The sequence below is a fragment of the Hemiscyllium ocellatum genome, chromosome 2 (assembly GCF_020745735.1).
Source record: "Hemiscyllium ocellatum isolate sHemOce1 chromosome 2, sHemOce1.pat.X.cur, whole genome shotgun sequence".
NCBI classification, from domain to species: Eukaryota; Metazoa; Chordata; class Chondrichthyes; order Orectolobiformes; family Hemiscylliidae; genus Hemiscyllium; species Hemiscyllium ocellatum.
This window is the reverse complement of record NC_083402.1, coordinates 97702195-97714738: the sequence shown is the minus strand read 5'-3', so window position 1 is coordinate 97714738 and position 12544 is coordinate 97702195. Positions and strand designations below refer to the sequence as shown.

Sequence of the window (12544 nt, the reverse complement as noted above, 5' to 3'; positions counted from 1 at the left end):
TTGTAAATCTTTCTTGTACACTTTCCACTTCAATGATACCTTCCAATTGCAAGGCCACCAGAATTGGACACGGTACTACAAATGTGGCCTCAATAAATTCTACAACAACAGCTGCAACATGATGATTCAACTCCTAGCCATAGAAGGCAAGCGTCCCAAATGCCTTCTTCACCATGCTGTTTACCCTTAATGCCACTTTTAAGGAACTACATATCTGCATCCCCAGGTTGCTCTGTCCAACAACATTCCCAGGACCCCACCATGAACTGTGTAAGTTCTATCCTGGTTTGTCTTACCATAAACCTTGTATTTATCCACATTAAACTCCAACTGCCTTTCCTTGGCCCACTGAGTAGATTCTTTTCTACTCTTAGATAGCTTTCTTCACTGTCCACTATACCACCAATTTCAGTGTCAGCTGAAACTTATTAATCACGCCTCCTATATTTTCATGCAGATATAAATGACAAGCATCAGTGGACCCAGCACTGAGCCTTGTAGCACTCTGGTGGTCACCAATCTCCAGTCTGAACAACATCCCTCTACCATCACCCTCTGTCTCCCACCGTCAAGCCAATTTTATATCCAATTTGCCACTCATCTTGGATTCCATGTGAGCTAATGTTCACTAACCAGTATTCCAATGTGGAACCTTCTTAAAAGCCTTGCTGAAGCTCATGTAGGCAAGGTTTACTGCTCCCCCTTCAGCTATCTATCTATATAAAATCATAAGAACGATGGATGCTGGAAATCAGAAGCAAAAACTGAAATTTCTGGAAAAGCTCAACAGCTTTGGCAGCCATAATGAAGGGTCACTGGACACAAACTGTTGAATTTAATTTCTCTCAATAGATGTTGCCATTTCTACTGAGCTTTTCCAGCAATTTATGCTTTTTTAAAATGTATTTTAAGACCTCCAGCATCTCCACTTCTGTAATGTGGACTCTTTTCAAAACATCATCATTTATTTCCTTGAGTTCCTGAGCTTCCATGACTTTCTTCATAGTAATTGTTAACGTGAAATATTCATTTAGGATCTCACTCATTTCCTGTGGCTCCTTATATAGATGCTTTGTTGATCTTTAAAGTGCCCTATTCTTTCCCTACTCTTTTGCCCTTAATATAATTTTAGAATCTCTTTAAATTCTCCTTAACCTTCTCTGCCTAAGCTATTTTATGTTTCCTTTTTGCCCTCCTGATTTCCCTATTAAATGTACTCCTATACCCCTATACTCCTCAACGTATTCACTTGTCTATCCCTGGACATGCATCCTTATTTTTCTTGACTAGAGCCTCAATATCTATAGTCATCCAGTGTTCCCTACTCCTATCAACCTTGCCCATCACTCTGACAGGAACACACTGTCTCTGAGCTTTCATTATCTTGCTTTTGAAAACTTCCCTCTTGTCAGTCATTCCTTTACCTCAGAACAGCTTACCCCAATGAACTTTTGAAAGTTCCTGTCTAATACAGTCAAAATTGGCCTTGCTCCAATTTTGAACTTTAATGTTTATGCAAGGCCTATTGTTTTCCATAAGTATTTAAAGCTAATTGATTTATGGTCACTGGTCCCAAATTGCTCACCCGCTTCACCTCAGTCACTTGCCTGCCTTATTTCCCACGTGGATATCAAGCTTTGCCCCTTCTCCAGTAGGATCGTCTACATATTGATTGAGAAAGTTTTATTGAACACATTTAACAAATTCCTCCCCACCTAAGCCTTTAACATTATTGTTGCATTTGAACATGGACTGCTTCAGTATCTCAGGAGTCATGAGTGCTGCTGAATATTATGTAATCATTAGCAAAAATCTGTATTTCTGTTGATCTTGGAGGGAAAGTCAGCTAAAGGTGGTTGGGCCTTGGATACTACTTTGAGGAACCCCTACAGAGATTCTCTGGAGCTGAGATGACTGATCTCCAATCACCAAAATCAACTTCTATGTGCCAGATATGACTCCAACTAACAGAGTGATGCCCCCTTAAATGAATTGATTCCAGTTTTGCCAAGGCTTCTTGATGCCACACTCAGCTGAATTGGTGTCAAGGGGAGTCATTCTCAGCTCACCTCTTGAATTCACCTCTTTTGTTCAAGCTGTTTAAACCAAGCTATAATGAGATCAGGTGCTTAAACTGGGCATCATTGAACAGGTTATTGTTATGCAAGTGTTGCTTGATAGCATTGTTGATTACACTTTCCATCAACTTTGATAATAATCGTGAGTGGTCTGATGAGGTGGAAATTGGCTGGATTGATTTGTCCCGTTTTCTTTGTGTGCAGAACATAGCTGGGCAGTTTTCCACATTGTCAGGTAGATGCCAGTGTTGTAGCTGTACTGGAATAGTTTAGCCATCAACACCGCAAGTGAATAGAAAACACTCTTATGTATAAAAAAATCTTGCCTCACATATTTCCTTTAAACATTCCCCCTTCCACTTTAAACCTCTGCTGCACAGACTGAAATTAGAGTGAGAAATGTTGCCAGTCTGCCAGTTGCAAATGCATCTGTATATGGTGGTATCAATAAGAGTGACCATCACATGCTCCTTGTGGAAATGAAATCCCACAAATGCCTTCTATCATTTTGTGAGGCACCATCACCGTGCTAATGCCAAGGGACAGAGTGCCAAGCATGAAGGAAGAGCTGAAGGAAATCCTTATTAGTCAGGAAATGGTATTGAAACTTCCAATAAGTTTAATCATAATTAATTTATTGTTAAATCCCAATAAATCCCTAGGACCTGATGCTCTGCATCCAGACTACTTCAGGAAGTATTCTCTTTACTCTGGAAGGGTTCCAATAGACTGGAGTGTAACTAATGTAACCCCACTTTTTTTTAAAAAAGCAGGGAAAGAAAAAACAGAGAATTCTCGTCTGTTTAGCCTGATGTGGGGAAAATGTTGGAGTCAATTACTAAGGAAGTAATAGCATCAGGAAAGCACTGACAGAATTGGTTTAAGTCAACGTGGATTTACTCAAGGGAAATTGTTCTTGACAAATTTTCTGGAATTTTTTGAGGTTGTAACTAGTAGAGTGAACAAGGGTGAATCAGTAGATGTTGTTATCTGGACTTTCGAAAGGCTTTTGATAATGCTCTACACAAGAGACTAGGAAGGAAAATTTAAAGCTGATGATATTGGCGTTGATAGAGAACTGGATGGCAGGCAGGAAGTAGAGAGTTGGAATAAACGGGTCCTTTTCAGAGTAACAGGTAGTGATGAGTGGGGTTCAGTGCTGGGACCCTAGCTATTCACTATATATATATATATATATATATATATAAAATTTGGACAAAGGAATTGAATGTAATATCTCAAAATTTGCCAATGACACTAAGCTGGGTGGCAGTGTGTGCTGTAAGGAGGATGCTCTACATTCTCTAAAAATCTCATTCATGCCTTTTTCATCTTCAAATCAAACTATTCAAATGAACAACTCCTCACAACTTCAGTTTATCTCAAGTATTTCTTACCCTGCAACAAATGAAATTACTTGAGGATATTCATACTTGAGGATGTCCTTTAGATCCAAATCCCCAAATGTCTTTAAGTTAAAATTCTCACACTTGTCTTTACATCCCTTTCATGTTGTTGACCATCCCTACTCCTATACCAATCAGCTTCCACCCACTCCAACAAGCATTCCTGCAAATCCAGTTTGTTGTGTGTCCCTCAGTCTGCATATCTTCACTGAACTGTTGTTGACCATACAATCAGGTGTTTAGGTCTCACAATCAATAAACATCATCTCTCTGAACTCCCCTGTTAGACAATTCTGAGACCTACCTCTTCGTACAAGCTTTTGCTTACTTTCTCTGACTCAGAGGTACCTCAGGTTCTAGTTTAATCTGATCACAATTTGTGAAGTGCCTTGCTGCATGTTTTCTGCATTTAAGGTGCTTAATAAATGCAAGTTTTCATTGCTGTGACATCATTGTGATGCTGCTAGTCTGCCTAAAACCCAATAAGTTGTATATATTGTAACAGAATATGTGATTTATTTTCCACAGATTCTTCTGAGTTCATATGTTTGCTACACTCATCTTCGTTTTAACTCTTTGGTGACTGTTTCTATGAGTTCTTCATGATGAGAAAGGCCTAACAACAACCCATCATTCATTTCTGTGGCCGTTCGGTTGAGACTGATGTTCCGCTCTGACGATGTTATTAACTGGGCTAGTCCTGCACTGCCCAATGGCTTTCATGGATTTGGCCTGTGCTGTAGTTACAGCTCTTCATATTTTTTTAAAAGAATACAAATGCAATTTTAGCTTATTCTTCTCTACAAGATCAATGAGTGCCAGAGCAAAGAATTATCATGTTTTCATGGATTTGATTATCATTCTCCATTCATACAGTAGTTTTTCTTTCTTTTGTTTTGTTGCCTTTTTATTTGTTTGTAATTTCAGTCTGTTGACAAGGATGTCTGAAGGTCTGGAACCTGAAAATACAATTATGTAATTGTGCTCACTGTAAGAAAGTCAGCACTGTAGCTGATTGCATGTACTGTAGGTCAGTCCAGTGGCATTCTGATGTCAAAGTGTCTGTTGAAGCAGAATGATAATATTATTGCTGACATATTTCTAGCCAGAATGCCAGTTTTGCCAAATGCCTGTCTCTTTCCTTCCCAGTTGTCATTTCTCTTATCCAAGGTGCCTATGTACTTCTATATTTATTCATTTTTTAAAACTCCCCATGAAATTAACTAAGACTTTTAACTGGCATTTATCTCTGATGTGCAATTCAGGAAACTTCTAAATTTTATATAAACTGATTTTAAAACAAAATGCATTTTTCCCATGAGAAAACCAGGCCTGTCACACTGATAATATAGTGATATGCTAATGTTTCATACTTCCCTTTGTTTATACCGCAACTGTTGATATAGGAAATAAATGCCTAAATTCTTAATTTCCAGACCTGCCAGCACCTCCGAATGAAATATGCATCCATTTCTGTACAGTTTTGTGGACCTTTCTCTGCCATTCTTTGGGTGAATATCAGACTTCTTTTTTTAAAAGGTGTTACCTATACCTGAGGTATTGAGTGGAGGGGATGGTTGAGGTATGAAAGAGTGCAAATTGCCTCTGTCAATATTGTGAACTGTTTGAACAAACACCAGAAAAAATTATGTTCAATAAGGTGGCTTACACTCTTCAACATGAGAAAGTCAATATCTTGCTCAGGATTACTTTGGTATTTTTTTTCCCTCATTCCATTCCTATATGATGTACTGTACTAATATTGCACTGTTTTATAATAAAGTTAATTGTGCATGATTTGGTGACTTTTAAAAATCGATTTCTTTTCAGTACATAAGAAATTGCCTTGACTCAAGAGCATACTCTGTGAAGTGAGTCTAGGGATATTTTATGGAGTTTTAAATATAGTATTTCAGTGCAAAGTCATCAGAACTCAGAATACTTTGATAAGTTCAAGCTTCCGGGAATCTATGAAGCATCTATGTAAGGACAGAGAAATATTAAAGGAGTAGTGCAGTACAAATTGTGCCAGAATGTCTGACACCAAAATATCTAAGTATTTTTGAAATATGATTGGGTGGAATAGTAATTACTTGAATGAATTAGCTGGAAACTGTGGCATGCCTACCTTTGGAATATGTTGTTATGACTGATCTGAATGCATTCCAGCATGCCAGTACTAGTCATCTAAGCTGTATGTGGTCAATATTATGTAAAGGGGTGTGCAAGTTGTCATCCCTTAGTGCTGCCATAGCAAGCCATTAATTGAAATATAATTTATCATTCATATGTAGACAAAAAATTTTGTCAGCTACTTAACTGAAAGTTTGATTTAACATATTTTTATAATGTATACAATTTTGTACATGTTCTTCATTCCTGAGTGACTTTGGTTTAGTCCATTCTGGCTTACAGTTTCAAAATAAAGATGTCATTTGCTCTTGCTGACCTCTTGTATGTTCACTAATTAATCTCATTGATGTGAATGGTGCTTTAGAAACTCATTCAACAACAAAGCTCACTGCAAAAAAGCAAGCCGTCATCAGTATTTTCCAATGCTACTGTTGTAACATATTGAAAATAAAAGCACTATGAACTCATTCGGTAGCAGAACAAGTAATATGAGCAAATAGTTGTCAGCAAAAAATTGACTTTATGGTATATGAAGAAGAGAAGTTAGATCTAAAGTGCAGTGGTGTGCAGACTTGCAAATCTAAGCCAGTATTCTGTTGAGTTGAACCTTACCTGTGTGGTCTCCCAGTCTGAGGAAGGCCATTCTTGCTATTGAGGGAGTCCAGTGAAGGCTCACCAGACTGATTCCCAGGCTGGCAAGACTGACATATAATGAAAGACTGGCTCAAATGGGCTTGAATTCACTGGAATTTAGAAGATTGAGGTGGGATTTCATAGAAGCATATAAAATCCTGATGGGACAGAACAGGCTAGATGTGGGAAGAATGTTCCCAGCATTGGGGAAGTCCAGAACAAGGGGTCACAGTCTTCAAATAAGGGGTTAGCTGTTCAGAACTGAGATAAGGAAGAATTTCTTCACTCAGAGTTGTGAACCTGTGGAACTCTCTTCCACAGGAAACTATTGGGGCCAGTTCATCAGATATGTTCAAGAGGGAACTGGGCATGGCCCTTGAGGTTAATGGGATCAACAGGACTGAATGCTTAAATTTCCTGGGTTTTATTGTTTTAGACAAGATAGGGAAGGAGGTAAAAGAGGTGGAGAGTGTCACATTTGCACTCAGAGAGAACGTATTGGACGGCTGATCCACTTAGGCAATATAGGTAGAGCTCAAAAATAGGCAGGGTGCAATCGTTCCGATGCGATTATACTGTAGGCTCGCCGCCCTTCCCCCCCCCGCACCCAAAAAGGCACTGGACATTGGGGAACAAATGTGTAGGCAGATTATGGAAGATGCAATAACAACAGGGTTGTCATATACGATGATTTTAACTTCCCCAATATTGACTGGCACTTTCTCAGAACAAGAGGCTTAGACAAGGCAAAATTTGTTAGATTATCGAAAAGGGTTTATTGAAACAATATGCTGCCAGTTCAGTTAGAGGAGGGACTATTCTGGACTTTGTATTAGCTAATGAATCTGGCCAGGTGACTGATCTTTCAGCAGGAGATTGTTTGGAAACAGGGATCACAATTCCTTACATTTTAAGGAAGGTATTAAATTGGGGAAGACAAATTATTGCCAGTATTAGACAGGCATCAGGGAGGGTTAATTAAGAGCAGATGATTGAGTCCACATTTGACTTTTGGGAGTTGTTTAATGACCTAGTGATCAGAGTTCAGGACTAGCATGATCCAGTAAGGAGGAAGGGCACGAATGGCAAGTTAAAGGACACTTGGATAACAAGGGAGATTGTTAATTTAGTTAAAAGGAAAACAGAAGTGTATATACAGCTTAGGAAGCTAAAATTGGACAGGACCCATGAGGAATGTAAAGAAAGCAAGAAAGAACTCAAGCAGGGAATGAGGAGAGCAAGAAGAGGCCACTAAATTACCTTGGCAAGTAGGTTTAAGGAGAATCCCAAGGCATTCGATGCATATGCTAAAATCAAGAGAATAACTAGGGAGAGGGTAGGACCACTCATGGGTAAAGGAGGGAACTTGTGCTTGGAGGCAGAGGATGCAGGTGAAATCCTAAATGAGTACTTTCGGTATTCACCCAGGAGAAGGACATGATAGACAGTGAGATTTGTGTGGAGCATGCTAAAATGCTAGGGCATTTTGAGATCAAGAAAGAATTGATATTTGGTCTCTTGAAGAGCAAAGTCCTCTTGGCCCAATGGTATCACTCAAGGCTATTGAGAGAGGCAAGAGAAGAGATTGTTGGGCCCATGACCAAGATCTTTGCTAGCCACTGGAGAGGTCCTGGAGGACTGACGATTAGCTGAAGTTGTTCCATCTTGCTGCCAGAGAGTATTGTGTTCAATTCTAGTCATTATGTTACAGGAACAATATGGAAGCTTTGGTGAAGACATAGAAGAGGTTTACCAAGATGCTGCCTGCATTATAAACAGAGGTAGTGGGCATACACCTGCAGGAAGTGGAGCTTGAAGTTGTGGTTACCTGTTCCTAAACATTAATTGAATGGAACCCCTTCCTTTGATGAATTCTGGAACATTGTGATACAGTCCTCTCAGAGCCATGTTTGTGAGGTCGATGGCACCCTGTACATGCGGGAAGACAGCTATACTCCGAAACCTTAGTGTACGAGTTGGATGAATGAAATAAATCAGTGTGGTTTACAGATGGCACCAGTCACTAACCATTTGTAGATGCATGACTGAATGATCCCATATATTTCCTGTTGTTACCTGCAAAAATCCATTTACATAGAAGTTCCACGTAGCCAGCAGCTAGCAGGAGAGAATGATCTCCCACTCCTTCAACCCACAGTTCTCACTGTAACAGCTGACATAGCTCCTTCGCTGTTTCCCAGGACATATGAAACCTGTGTCAACACTGAACGTCACTCATCCCAGTAAATTGAATCGAGTATGAAAAGCCTTCCAATTTCCTTTTTGCATTTTGAGACACTCACAGCTACAACTCTACCTGAGTTGGGTACTGTTCAGCATTGGCAGCCTGCTGTTGTTTCTGGGATTGCTGTCAACCCTAATTTTCTCATATCTTGGATTGCTATTGTTACAACACGAGGTAAACCCTTCTGCTTATTTTTACCCAGCAACACAGAAAAGATTTATCCTGTGCAGCAATCTGTGAAAATTCGAAAGGACAAGAACTAGTTGAAGTAAAAGTAACAGAGAAAAGTAACTAATACCTATTTACAACCCCTTCCTTGACCTTATCTTCTACCTTCCCCTTTCACAATACGAGTCTGATAAAACTCCCAATTAATATCTCAAAACCACGCAACTTTCGGTTCTCCTCTGTATTCCTGTTTTCTTTTCTTCTTCTTGGGAATTCTGCTTGACAGGATACTGATCGATGAAGGTACCTTTAAGAGAGTTATTTTCAGGCAGTCTTTAAATTTGGTAACTTGGCAGTTCTCCTCTCAACAATTCAATTTTCCCTAGTCTGATATCCCCAAAGCATCGGATTATGTCATTGGCTTTTAAGCTTATCAATATACTCAATTCAAACTTGATTGGGGTGGATATTTTGGGGTATAATTTAAACTGATTGGCCGAATTCAAATTTGCTTTTGTCTGCAAGCAACCAGCTAATCAAATTTTCAACCAAATGTTACATTTTTTTCAGAACACTTGTTGCTAGCCTTTTACTCTTTTAAAGACATAGTGACCAACATCCCACCAGAAGCTGGGTACAATCTCATTTGGTGACAATGATCATAATGGGAACATGAAGATCAAAACAAGTTCATAGCTCGGAGAACAGTCAGTGTGGATGAAGGCTGAGCACACTTCTCCTTGAAGTGGGACATAACAACATTCTGATAATGAGGGTAACATCTTTTTCATGCTGCTTTTAACTTAGCAAATGCAAAAACTTGGTGAAACTGTCCTTCTGGCTGAATGATTACATATTACATCAAAAAGGAAATGCTTGCTGCACTTTGAACCCTTCCCAAACCAGATGAACATCAATCATGAAGTTCAACATTGCTCAACATTCATATTGTAAGTAACTCAATGGTCTGTACTGAACATTATCAGCTCTGAATTTTGGGCGGCACGGTGGCACAGTGGTTAGCACTGCTGCCTCACAGCGCCTGAGACCCGGGTTCAATTCCCGACTCAGGCGACTGACTGTGTGGAGTTTGCACATTCTCCCCGTGTCTGCTTGGGTTTCCTCCGGGTGCTCCGGTTTCCTCCCACAGTCCAAAGATGTGCGGGTCAGGTGAATTGGCCATGCTAAATTGTCCGTAGTGTTAGGTAAGGGGTAAATGTAGGGGTATGGGTGGGTTGCGCTTCGGCGGGTCGGTGTGGACTTGTTGGGCCGAAGGGCCTGTTTCCACACTGTAAGTAATCTAATCTAAACACTTTTAAAGGTTTTGGCAGTTCTGTGTCACTTTTGGCTGGCATTCACCTCATTTTAAATCATCACCACTAACATCTACATCATTGAGATACTAATATCCAATTTGCAAGGATGGTGCAAATTGGCTTTGTCAAGTGTTGGAACCAAAAATGGATCCATTCCGTATACATTGTTCATAGGTTTTGAACTAATTGCAAATTAAATGCTGTCACATTGTGCAATTCTATGCTTCGGGTATTTGCCCCTTCAAATGTTAAACATCCAGCAAGCATGAATCCTGTGTTCTGACTTCGCAAACCTGGACATTTTCCCAGCCATTTTTCAGTTGCATTACACATCTTGAGAAGGGAGACAGTCGATGCAGGGCAGAGGGTATTGTACTCTAATGCACACAATATGCAAAATGAGGTACATGAGCTTGTAGCACAGATTGAAATTGGGTGTGAAAGAGATGTGGCTACAAGCGGACCATGGCAAGGATACACCATCCTACCGAAAGGACAGACAGATGGGCAGAGGGGATGGGGTTGCCTTAACAGTAAATTAGATGAATAGCAAGAAGATAGACAAAAGCTCAAGATAGAAAAGGCATGTCAAAAAGACATTATTATAATAATCATAGAGAACTTGACCCAGGAGAAGTGAAGCAACGTTCCCTGGATGTTTGTGACAAAACCAAAATGCAGGGTCAAATGGACCAGCTGATACCAACATGGGCGCCACTAGTTGGTTTATGACCAGCACTCGAATCTTGTAAAATAATACTCAGAGTAGTCCTGCTCAACAACCTAGCGAGCTGAACCTTTGGCCTCCAGCTCTTGCCAATCCTGCCTAAGCCAGGATTCCATAGCCAGGCTAAGGGCAACCCCAAGACGGAGGAGAGGGGTTGTGCCCCAGCTGAGCATCTGTAATTCCACCAGCAAATAATATTTTCCACCACAGACTGAGCAGGTGTCCAGAAAATTTGGTCCTGTTGATCCTGGCGGAAGACAGCACTGAGTATACTGCGCAGCCTCTCCAGATCAGCCAGGTCAGCCAGGTCAGTAACCCTGAGAAACATGTCATCAGTGTAAGCCAAAAGCACCAGCCCCTTGCCTAGTATGCATAGACCCATTCTGAACAACATCCTCTGCAAGAGGTATAGGAAAGAGGCACAGGGAATACAGCTAGCCAGACAAGGGGCAGCCCTGATGCACTGGTTAATTTGTACACTGGTCAGACACTCTGCTACCGTGTACAAATGTCAATTGTGGATGACATACTGTGTCTCAAAACCTAAATGCTCGCTGATACTCATGGTCAACCCTATCAAGCTCCTTCTCCTGGTTAAGGGACAAGAAGGCGTTCGTCTTCTGGGAAAAATGTATTAGGTCCCAGACCAAATAGGCATTGTCATGGATCCACCAGCCTGGGGCCATGTACGATGGTCAGGGTTGATCGTATGGTCCAGCAAAGATGCCAGGTGAGATGACAAAACTCTGGAAAAATTTCATATTCTGACCTGAGGAGGGAGACTGGACACCAGTTTTTGAGTGGACAAAGGTCCCCTTTCTTAAGCATGATGACCACCCTTTGCCAAGAAAAAGACAGCTGTCTGGCCAAGAAATGTTCCTCCAGGACCGACATGTAGATCCCCCAGGAAAATCCTAAAAAACAGTGTATGCCATCCACTGTCCAGTAGGAAGATCAGTCCCTCATGGAACACAATGGAAGTACCCTCAGTCATCTCTTCTTGGGCCAAGCAAATAAGACTTGGCACCAGAAGGAGTCCATGTTTCAAGCCCTGTTCTTTGGCCCAAGTAGGATCGGCGCAAACCCTAACCACACTTCCTCAGCAGCTGTAATTGGGGAGGAGAAACTCACTGGGCCAAGAGGGATTGATGGGTAAGTGGAGCCTGCCCAGAGTGAACCAGTTCTCTATGACCAGGTGCACTTGGACCAGAGGAAAACTACCAACCTACCATATACCTTAGCAGTCACAATAATGGCCAGTAGGCAGACAACATGACCTTCATGAAGGCCTCGATAGTCATATTAAAGTGGGGATAAACTTTAACCCCCAGGTTATTTGTCAGGCACCTGAAGGGAGATGGGGCCATGGCCAAAACAGCAGCTACCCAAGCAAAAGTCCAGCTCAGCCCCATTACTGGGGATTTAAATTGGGTTCAATCATGTCACACGGAAAATAAAGTAGACAAAAGGGACAAGTTCAGTGCTGGCAAATGTTCCAAATGGGCCCTCTGCAGTACCAACAAGAATCTTATCAAAGTATTTTTCAGTCCCAGAGGAATTCAAGCAGCAGCGGAAAGCAGGCATAGGCAACAATACCATTAGAAAATAGTTGCAAGGTACAGTCAAAGTAGCAACAATTACACGAAAGTCCTTGACACTGATCTAGCGCCCTCAGAGCCAGCTAATTGAGTGAGCAGAAACCCTGACACTCCCATTTATACTTGTCAGCCATTACTTCCTGATCGGAGTTAATAGCCCAATCAGGGAACTCATGTCCTATGAAGTCCACCTGGTTGACCTCTTTACAATCATCACCTTCCTGCCCAACTGAGTCCAAT

General features: G+C 41.0%; 1 protein-coding gene across 3 annotated transcripts in view; it reads left to right on the top strand.

The window, feature by feature from the left end:
* The window catches only part of cdc42se2 (CDC42 small effector 2), an 88571-nt gene extending 82684 nt beyond the window's left edge, over nucleotides 1-5887 (top strand). For all 3 annotated transcript variants that reach the window (XM_060845481.1, XM_060845472.1, XM_060845491.1), the window contains exon 5: nucleotides 4013-5887. The gene's annotated coding sequence lies outside the window, so the exon portion shown is untranslated. The remainder of the gene's footprint in view (nucleotides 1-4012) is intronic.
* The last annotated feature ends 6657 nt before the right edge of the window (nucleotides 5888-12544 follow it).